The following is a 10,248-nucleotide window of genomic DNA, read 5'->3' on the forward strand; positions in this document are numbered from 1 at the left end:
TATACCAAGCTCTGTGAGTACATATATGTATGCTTGGGTGTGATGAGTGAAAAGCAAAGTTATTCTGGCAAACATGATCTTGTAATGGCAAAGAAGTATCTCAGTACCAGTAATAATATGGAGTGAAGCTAGAATAAATTATTTAAGTTCCATCACAATCCAAATGCTAATTCCAAAGGGCAAGTCCCACTCATTCTTTCTGATTCAAAAACCATCTAAAAGGATGACATCTTGAGTAAGCAGTAGATAGAAGATTCTAGTCATTGTTAAGTTTTATTCCTTATTCTACTTTAATATATTGGCTTTATACTGGGGTCCTTTCTAATTAGTCTTTTGTTGTACTAGCTTTTCCTTTCAGTTTTGCTGTAGATGTTATGCTTGGATTTCATTATTCCAGTTTTCAGGCTTATGATTCATTCATCTAAATGACTTTATTTTACATATTTTTGACCCACCCTTTATCCAAAAGAAATATTTTCATTAAAAAAATCTATATGTTGTCAACAAGAAAATATTGAAATCATTTAGATCAACACAACTTAGTAATAAGCAATTGAAATTCTATCCCAGACTTTGGCAAAGACTGTTGCTCTTATTTTAGGACTTGGAACAAGGGATCTTTGTTCACTTATAGAAAATAAATTTAACAATATATATATACACACTCCTTGACATGCAAATATGTATTTTCTTTCTGTTTATCAAATGCCAAATTTAGTAGATATTAGTGTGACTCCATAATATTAAAACAAAATATAATTTTTGTTAACTCCAGTTCAATAAATTTGATTGATATAAAATTATTTAAATCTGAATTTCAGATCCAAATGTTTCCACCAATATTTAATTTATATAAATATATAATAGTAATGCTCCACACCATGGCTCATTGTGGTGCAGGTTGCATTTGAAAATATTTTGCAAAATGCAGAGTTCTTTTCAAATATTAATTGTAATTTCTTTTCCTTATCATAAATAATGGCAATAATAGTAGACTTGTGGACTTTGATCATGTGAGGATATGCTGCTTGGACTCATGGAACCTCAGCCCAGTTATCTTGATCATCATTACAGGCTTATGCCAATTTGCTTATTATCCTGCAAACATAATCAGAAATTTGGATTGTATTAAGGTGGGAACTAACTTGGAAGACCCCAGATATAGTAGAGAGAAATAATTAAATTTGAAAATTTCCAGACAGAAACTTTTACTGCTTCTGAATGCATTCTTGTCACTTACAGAAACTTATATCTGTGGAATACATTATTTTTTTAAAGATTTTATTTATTTATTTATTTATTTGAGAGAGAGAGAGAGAGAAACAGCATGAGAGGGGAGAGGGCCAGAGGGAGAAGCAGGCTCCCCACTGAGCTGGGAGCCTGATGTGGTAATCGATCCCAGGATCCCAGGATTCCAGGATCATGACCTGAGCCGAAGACAGTCGCTTAACCAACTGAGCCACCCAGGCACCCTCCGTGGAATACATTATTGTCTCTTTAGAGAAATATTTGTAAAGATAGTGATAGATATAAAAAAATATTTTGCATGGGTACAGTGTTTAATATATAGCAAAATGTTGGCTTACAATGAAATTTAATTCAAATAGTGCTGATTCTATTCCTTAACATTGTCTGGGCATCTTGCCACAATATGTCTCATTGTGATAGTACCAATATAAATTAAATAACTTTTCAATTATTTTATCTGTATAAACAATAATCTTTCACTGTCTCTCCCATCTGCTTTGTATTAATTGTATCATTATATAATCATTCTGATGATTTTTTTTATAATTCCATAACCAAAAGACACATTTTAAGAGTTTCAGTTCCTTCATATTTAACTAACACTTGATATTGTCTTTCTTATGTAACTATGCTGATGGGTGTATAGTGGTTTGTGTTTTAACTTATATTTCTATGATAACTAACAAAGTAGAGCACCTTTTTATATGCTTATTTATCATTTGTATGTTATTTTGTGTGAAGTGTCTGGTGAAGAATTTTACAATAGGGGAAATTTACATCTCAGTGTGTAGAACTTTTTATACATTCTGAATAAAATTCCTTTGTCAGATGTATATTCCTTACTCTTTGGGATTTTTTTCACTTTTTCTTATCAGATGTAACAAGACAGGAAACAAGTGTTGGTGAGGTCGTGGAGAAAGGGAAATCCTCTTACACTGTTGGTGGGAATGCAAGCTGGTACAGCCACTCTGGAAAACAGTATGGAGGTTCCTCAAGACATTAAAAATAGAGCTACCCTATGACCCAGTGATTGCACTACTAGGTATTTACCCCAAAGATACAGATGTAGTAAAAAGAAGGGGCACATGTACCCCAATGTTCATAGTAGCAATGTCCACAATAACCAAACTATGCCAGGAGCCAAGATGCCCTTCAACAGATGAATGGATAAAGAAGATGTGGTCCATATATACAATGGAATATTACTCAGCCATCAGAAAGGGTGAATACCCAACTTTTACATCAACATGGATGGGACTGGAGGAGATTATGCTAAGTGAAATAAGTCAAGCACAGAAAGTCAAGTATCATATGGTTTCACTCATATGTGGAACATACAGAATAGAGCAGAGGACCACGGGGAAAGGGAGGGAAAATTTAATGGGAAGAAATCAGAGAGGGAGACAAACCATGAGAGACTATGGACTCCAGGAACCAAAGTGGGGTTACAGAAGGGAGGGGGGTAGAGGGATGGGGTAACCGGGCGAGAGGTATCAGGGAGGGCACATGTTGTGATGAGCACTGGGTGTTATAGGCAACTAATGATTCGTTAAACATTACATCAAAAACTTATGATGTACTAAATGCTGGCTAACTGAACATAATAATATAAAAAAAGAAGTTATTAACAATGCATCCAGTTTTGCAGTTTTACCTTTATTAATGGAGATTTAGGTACGAAGTTTAAGAAATTTTTACCTACCTCAACATCATGATCACCGATTTTTTTCTCTAAAGTCATTAATGATTTTACCTATCAGATTTATATGTACAATTTACTAGAAATTATTTTTTCCATGTGACTATCCAACTTACCCAGCTTCATTTATTGAATCCCACAGTCTTAAATCAGATGAAGGTATATGTGTCTGTTTCTTTACACTCTCTTCTGTTCCATTGATATCTTTGTCTAGCATTGTGCTTTGTTTTTTCTTGATTATCTATATTTTGTATAGATTTTTGTTCTTGTTTGTGTGGCTATTGATTATCATTCTGAGCATGGCTGAAGTATAGGGGCATTTCTGCCTGATACAAGATTCTTATAATGAACAACCTTTGGTTTGGGGCTTCCTAGAGACTTAGCCAAGAATTCTTCTAAGCTACACTAAGTTTGAAATTCTAACTCAATCAACCTCCCTCTCTCTCTCATTTCACAGGTGTCCAATTCATCTGACCCATACCTGCTCTTTTCCTCCTTCTTTTACCATTAACAAACAATTCCTGCAATACACACACACACACATACACACACACACATATTGGCATCATATTTGGCAATATGTATATTGGCATCTTATTTCCAAAGGAATCAAACTGAGGGTGTTGATTATATAAAACTTGAAATTCATCCTTAATGTGATTCCAATTCCACCAATATTATAAATAGCACTTTTATCAATTAGTAGCAAGACAAATTTTAAAGTCAATTTGGTGAATTCATTGCTGCTTATAAACAACTGAAAATCAAATCTGTTAATATTTTCAAGAAAAAAAATCTCACTTGGAAATTAGTATCTGACATCCTAGGGCTGGCCTTAGAGCTACCAGGAAGAGGTAGTTCCAAATATAAGCCTCTAACTGTACATTTACTAAGATTCCATCATGCCTCAAAATAGTGTACATTTGAATAATTTGTTGGTGTTAACACAACTCATAGAAGGAAAAATTTATTACATATGTGTGGAAAAGTGTAGTAAATACTCCCAAATATTTTGGAAGCTGTTGTTGCTTAAAAGGTGAGATTCTTGTACTTGTAGTGGAAATAATCTAAGGCAGTATTTTCCCAAACAAAAAATGTCGGCTTATGAACAAATAAGAACATTTTTTTCATTAAAGATTAAATACACTAGAAAACATGTAACTAATTCTTCAAGTCTTGTAGCTTTCTTCTAAGGTCTTTGTGAATGCCAATCAATTGAATTTTATTATACCTATGTTTCTATTCATTGTCACCTTCATTAGCCATTGCAAACACTCTCTTATTAACAATGGTCAGTGTTGTAAAAGCAAGTACCATTAGGCATCACATTTTAAACACTAAAAATAAACTCAAAAACAATCACTTCGAAACTGTGTTTTTCCTAAATCCTTAGTTCTCTGGGAATCATATTGTCATAGGGACTAACTCCTGGTGAAAATAGACTTTCAGGAGCACTGAATCAGAGAAAGGAGGAGGTATATTTTGGTATTTTTTGAAAATCTGATGTGTCTTTAAAAATTATAGATTTAAACATACTCTTCCACTGTCTAATAAAAAATGAGATACTCAGGGAGATCGTGTAATTTCAGGAGGTCATATAATCTTCAGAGATCTAGAAGATTCATAAAGTTTATTGTTTTAGAGTTCATCTATAGGGTGCCTGGGTGGCCCAGTCGTTAAGCGTCTGCCTTCAGCTCAGGTCATGGTCCCAGGTCCTGGGATCAAGTCCCATATTGGGCTCCCTGCTCAGCGGGAAGCCTGCTTCTCCCTCTCCCACTCCCCCTGCTTGTGTTCCCTCTCTCGCTGTGTCTCTCTCTGTCAAATAAATAAAATATTAAAAAAATAAAGTTCATCTATAAGGTTTCCACAAACTTTCTGAGTGTATATAGGGACATCAAGTATCTACGTCTGGTATAATTATTTCTTCAACTTGTGTTGTTATTATGTTGTTTTTTATATAATTTTATTATCTTAATAATATGCAATATCATAATGGAATTTCAAATGCTTTATCTTATGCTATTTAAGTAAAGGGTCCAGTAATTGATGATTAAGCCCACAACTAATTATATTCTCAACAAATTGCAATTAGTATTCAGAGACTGGTTTGCCATGTTCACATCTCTCCCAGAAGAGATGTTATAAGACTTACATAAGAGAATTGTAACTAAATTCCCCAAGCTTTTTAGGGTTTGGATACTGTCACAACAGTCAGTCAAATTTTGCTCTTTTATTGCCTTCTGCCTACTATCCTTTATACACTTGCAAGTATTTCTGAGATCCCAGAGGCTATTCATGTGTGTTTCTGAACAGTTTGTTTCTGCAAGGAGTGTCAATACACCATTTCTAGAGTAATTTTCCACCATTTCCCACTGGGATTCATGATTCCTACCACTGATCTGCTATGTCTCAACCAGGCACTGTAACTGATGTACCAGATTTCACAATGTCATCAGACCTTTAGCAAATGATAAGAATGCAAATCTCCATACTGCATGACATACTGTATCACTAAAAACCCTTAAAGACTACTTCAACTCTTACCTAACACAACCCTGATGCTTCTGATTGTAATCTTGTTCTCCACTAAGGTCCTTTGACAGGGCCAGCTAGAAGCCACTGTCTTATTTCCACGGCTTTCCTCTCTATTCTCTTCCCACAGCAGACATCCAAGCATTGAACTTTCTTTTCTTTGATCTCAAAGCAAAAGAGTTCGTGGGAATACACTGAATACTCATTGAAGTACTTATAATGCTGCCAGGTACAATTGAATTGCTTTGAGCAAAGAGAAGAAGGCCCACAATATCATATATTGTGAAATGATATATGTAAAGCATCTACGCCAGTGTATAAAAAATTAGGGATAATTCCCACTGTATTAGTTTCCTAAGGCTGCCATAACAAATGACCACAAATGGTGACTTAAACCAACAGAAATTTATTCTCCCACACTTTCAGAAACTAGAAGTGTGAAATCAAGGTGTCAGAAGGACTATGGTCCCTCTGAAGGCTCTAGAGGAAAATCCTTTCATGTGTTTCCTGCTTCTGCTGGCTTCAGGCATTCCTTGGTTTGTGGCTACATTACCCTTATCAGTGTCCTTATTCACAGATATTCACATATTCACATATTTGTCTTCTCTTCATGTGTCTCTTCTGTGCATCTCTTAGAAAGACACTTGTCGCTGGATTTAGGACCCAACACTGATAATCCATGATGATGTCATTTGGAGATCTTTAATTTAGTTTTATATCCAAGGACCCTTTTTCCACATAAAGTCAAATTCACAGGTTCTGAGGGTTATCTGGGCATATCTTTGTGGGGACCACCACTCAACTTAATATACAAATCAGTCTCTCTCTACATATATGTGTGTGTGTGTGTGTGTGTGTGTATACCCATTTATCTTTTTCTGTATCTCTTTCCTCCTTGCTTATCTAATTTCTAAAATTTCTAAAATCACAGCTCATGATGGAAGGCCACAGTGACAAAATTATCCTCCATTCAGGCATTTTTAACCAATTCAATCTCTCCCCTTTACTAGTATTCCCTTCAATTGGTATTTGTTTGTTTGTTTGTTTTGTTTGTTTGTTTTAGAGAGAGAGGGTTGGGGAGGTGCAGAGGGAGAGGGAGAGAGAGAATCCCAAGCAGACTCCCCACTGAGCATGGAGCCTGACACAGGACTCCATCCCACAACCCTGGGGCCATTACCGGAGCTGAAACCAAGAGTTGGACACTCAACCAACTGAGCCACCAGGCACCCCTTCAGTTGCTCATTTCTGATGAATACCTTCAATTCTTCCCTGTGAAATCACAATTTTATAAACAATAAAACTATGCATATTTTCAACCTTTTTCTAGAAATTATCATCATACGACAAAATGTTGAATGTTTACCTCAGTTTGCTGGGATTGTGAGTGACTTCTTTTCCCTGCTTCTTTATAATGTTTTCTCCAGTTTCTGAAACAAATACATATTACCTTTATAGCCAACAATATAAATATAAAGTACCATAATAATCTGTTGAAGGAGTAACATATACTTTTAAAAACTAAAATCTAAACAATATTAATGAACCTAAGAAGTCTTCACAAATTTTGCTCTTCTGTTTCCAGTTTCTTAAGGTTAAAGCTGAGATAATTGGTTTGAGCTCTTAATCATTTCTATTGCAAACTTTTTGTACTATAAATTTTCCCTTAGTATCATTTAAGTGACATTCCACATAATCTGATATCTTATGTCTCCATGTTCATTCAAACACTTTTAAATTAATGATACTTATTTATTGTCCAATATGGTTAATCTTGGTAATGGTTTATGTGCATGTGCATAGAAATACATTCTGCTCTTTTGGATAGAGTGTGCTGTAAATGCCAATTAAGACAAGTTGGTTGACTTCATTTTCAGATCTTACCCTTAGGAAAACCTTATTTTATACAGTCCTATAGAGCCCTCTATGATTTCCTCTATTACTTTCTCACCTCAACTTCCATTACTACTCTTCTTGCCAATTTAATCTCAAAGTACAAGCCATCTTTACTATTAGTTCAGTCACAGCAACCTCCTTGCTATTCTCTAAACATACCAAAAAGTTCTGCACGCGGGCCTTTGCATTTGTTATTTCCTCATCTAAAATGTTCTAGGGGCACCTGGGCGGCAGTCAGTTAAGTGACCGACTCTTGGTTTCAGCTTCAGTCGTGATCTAAGGGTCTTGAGATTGTGCTCTGCATCAGACTCCATGCTGAGCACGGAGTCTGCTTAAGAATCTTTCTCCCTCTCTCTCTGCCCCTCCCCTCCTAAAAATAAATAAGCAAGTCTTTAAAAAAAATGTTCTTTCTCAGAGCAAGGCCAAATTCTTCATCTGCATCAAAACTTTTCTTAAATATAATATGAAAAGAAAACTATTCCAAAGTAAATCTATATAAAATAGTGAGCCACATTAGTATTAACTTTTCAATTTGCCCTGCTTTTTTGCTCTATGTTTTATATACTATGTTTTTGTTTGTTTATTTTTTGTCTCCAAACACTAGAATATAAATTCTGTTGTGACAGGAAAACTGTTCTGTTCCATTTTTTTAAATTTCCAACACCAAAACAGAGTCTAGTACACTGTATGGAATCTCAGACATCTTAAAATATAGGTATCCAGTTATGAATTAAAATAATATTTCTCCCCTAAGCAATTTGATGTCATTTATAAGTGTGGAGTCACACTGTTTTCCCATGCTTTAAAATTGAATTTTCTTAATTCTGTGTAAACAGGGCCTGAGGCTGAAGGAAATGTGAAAGAATAAGATATTGGGAGAAAACTTGCTAAATGTTTCTAAAACTAAGTTCCAGTAACCCCTCTGTCCCATTTTTTTTTACTTCCTCCTCAAAATCTGCCCTATTTTTGTCTGCATACACTGAAACTGTGGTGCCTTTGTGGTTCTCTCTGAAAGTACACCTCTTTTCTTTTTTTTTTTATTATTATGTTACGTTAATGACCATACATTACGTCATTAGTTTTTGATGTAGAGTTCCATGATTCATTGTTTGTGTATAACACCCAGTGCTCCATGCAGTACGTGCCCTCTTTAATACCCATCACCAGGCTAACCCATTCCCCCACCCCCCTCCCCTCTAGAACCCTCAGTTTCTCTTTTCTACTATTTTTTCTCTTCCATCTTCCCAGATGCCTCTTGCTCCTTCTCTGCATGCATAGCCCTGATCTTATTTATATTTTACAGAAATAGACACGACTCTTCCATGAATGGCATACTCCAAATCATTTCATTATTATATGTTTGTTTTAACCTGTTACATCCTTTACCTTGGGAATCAAAAGAAAGGACAGTGCTCACTTTGGAAGCACATATACTAAAATTGGAATAGTACAGAGAATATTAGCATGTCCTCTCTGCAAGGAGGACATGTAAGTTTGTGACACATTCCATATATTTCAAACAAGCTATGAAAAGATGTTCAACATCATACCTCATTAAAGAATTGCAAATTAAAGTAACAATAAGATTGTTTCAACTACACATACATTAGAATGACTAAAATCCAAAACATTGACAACATCAAATGTTGGCATGGATGTGGAGTAACAGAGAAAATATAACATTCAAAATGGTGGACATGGAGACAGTAAAAATATCAGTGGGAGCCAGAGTATAAGGGGAGGAAAGGATAAATACGTGAAACAGAGGATTTAGGGCAATGAAACTATTCTTTATATTATTATAATGCTTGATACATGTCATTATACATTTATCAAAACCCATAAAACATATAACACCAAGGGTGAACCCTAATTAAACAATGGGGTTTGAGTGATAATGACATGTTAATGTTGTTTTATTGCTTGTAACCAAATGTAACTCTCCGGTGTGGGGTGTTGGTGGTGGGGTAGGTTGAGTGTGTAGGGCAAGGAGGTATATAGGAATACTGTGCTTTCCACTAGTGTTGCCGTTAAGACAAAACTGCTCTGAAAATGAAGGCTTTATTTTTTTTACAGAGAAAGTAGTTTCCTTAATTTGGTAATGGCACCTTCAAATAATTCCTTTGTGTAAAGAAACCCCAAATTTATTTAACTTAAGAAAGTTTGTGATCAAAATAGATGAACTATATTTTTAAAGGAATAATTTGTGTTTTTATTGTAACTAGACAGACAACATAGACTGAACATATGTGCAATTGTCGCCCCAGCAATCAGACAACAAAAAGAAATAAAAGGCATCCAAATTGGGACTTCTGGGTGGCTCAGTCAGTTAAGCATCTGCCTTTGGCTCAGGTCATGATCCCGGAGTCCTGGGATCGAGCCCAGCATCCAGCTCCCTGCTCAGCAGGGAGTCTACTTCTCCCTCTCCCTCCACCTGCCACTACCCCTGCTTGTGCACTCTCTCTCTCTGTCAAATAAATAAATAAAATCTTTTTTTAAAAGGCATCCAAATCAGTAAGGAAGAACTCAAACCTTCACTCTTTGCAGACGACATGATATTGTATGCAGAAAACATGAAAGACTCTACCAAAAAATTGCTAGAACTGATAGAGGAACTCAGCAAAATTGCAGGATATAAAATCAATGCACAGGAGTCTGTTGCATTTCTATACACCAATAATTAAGCAGCAGAAAGAGAAATCAAGGAACCTATCCCATTTAGAACTATACCAAAAACCATAAGATACCTAAGAATAAACCTAGCCAGAGAGGTAAAAGACATCTACTCTGAAAACTTTAGAACACTTATGAAAGAAATTGAGGAAGACATAAAGAAATGGAAAAACATTCCATGCTCATGGATTGGAAGAACAAAT

General features: G+C 35.4%; 1 non-coding gene across 1 annotated transcript; it reads left to right on the forward strand.

Annotated features, from left to right (window-relative positions):
- The first annotated feature begins 8,781 nt into the window (after window positions 1-8,781).
- LOC123324173 lies at window positions 8,782-8,888 on the forward strand. Its single transcript, XR_006539664.1, has one exon. It is a non-coding gene; the product is annotated as a U6 spliceosomal RNA (small nuclear RNA).
- Window positions 8,889-10,248: the final 1,360 nt, after the last annotated feature.

This window comes from Neomonachus schauinslandi, chromosome 2, assembly GCF_002201575.2.
Source record: "Neomonachus schauinslandi chromosome 2, ASM220157v2, whole genome shotgun sequence".
Taxonomy (NCBI): domain Eukaryota; kingdom Metazoa; phylum Chordata; class Mammalia; order Carnivora; family Phocidae; genus Neomonachus; species Neomonachus schauinslandi.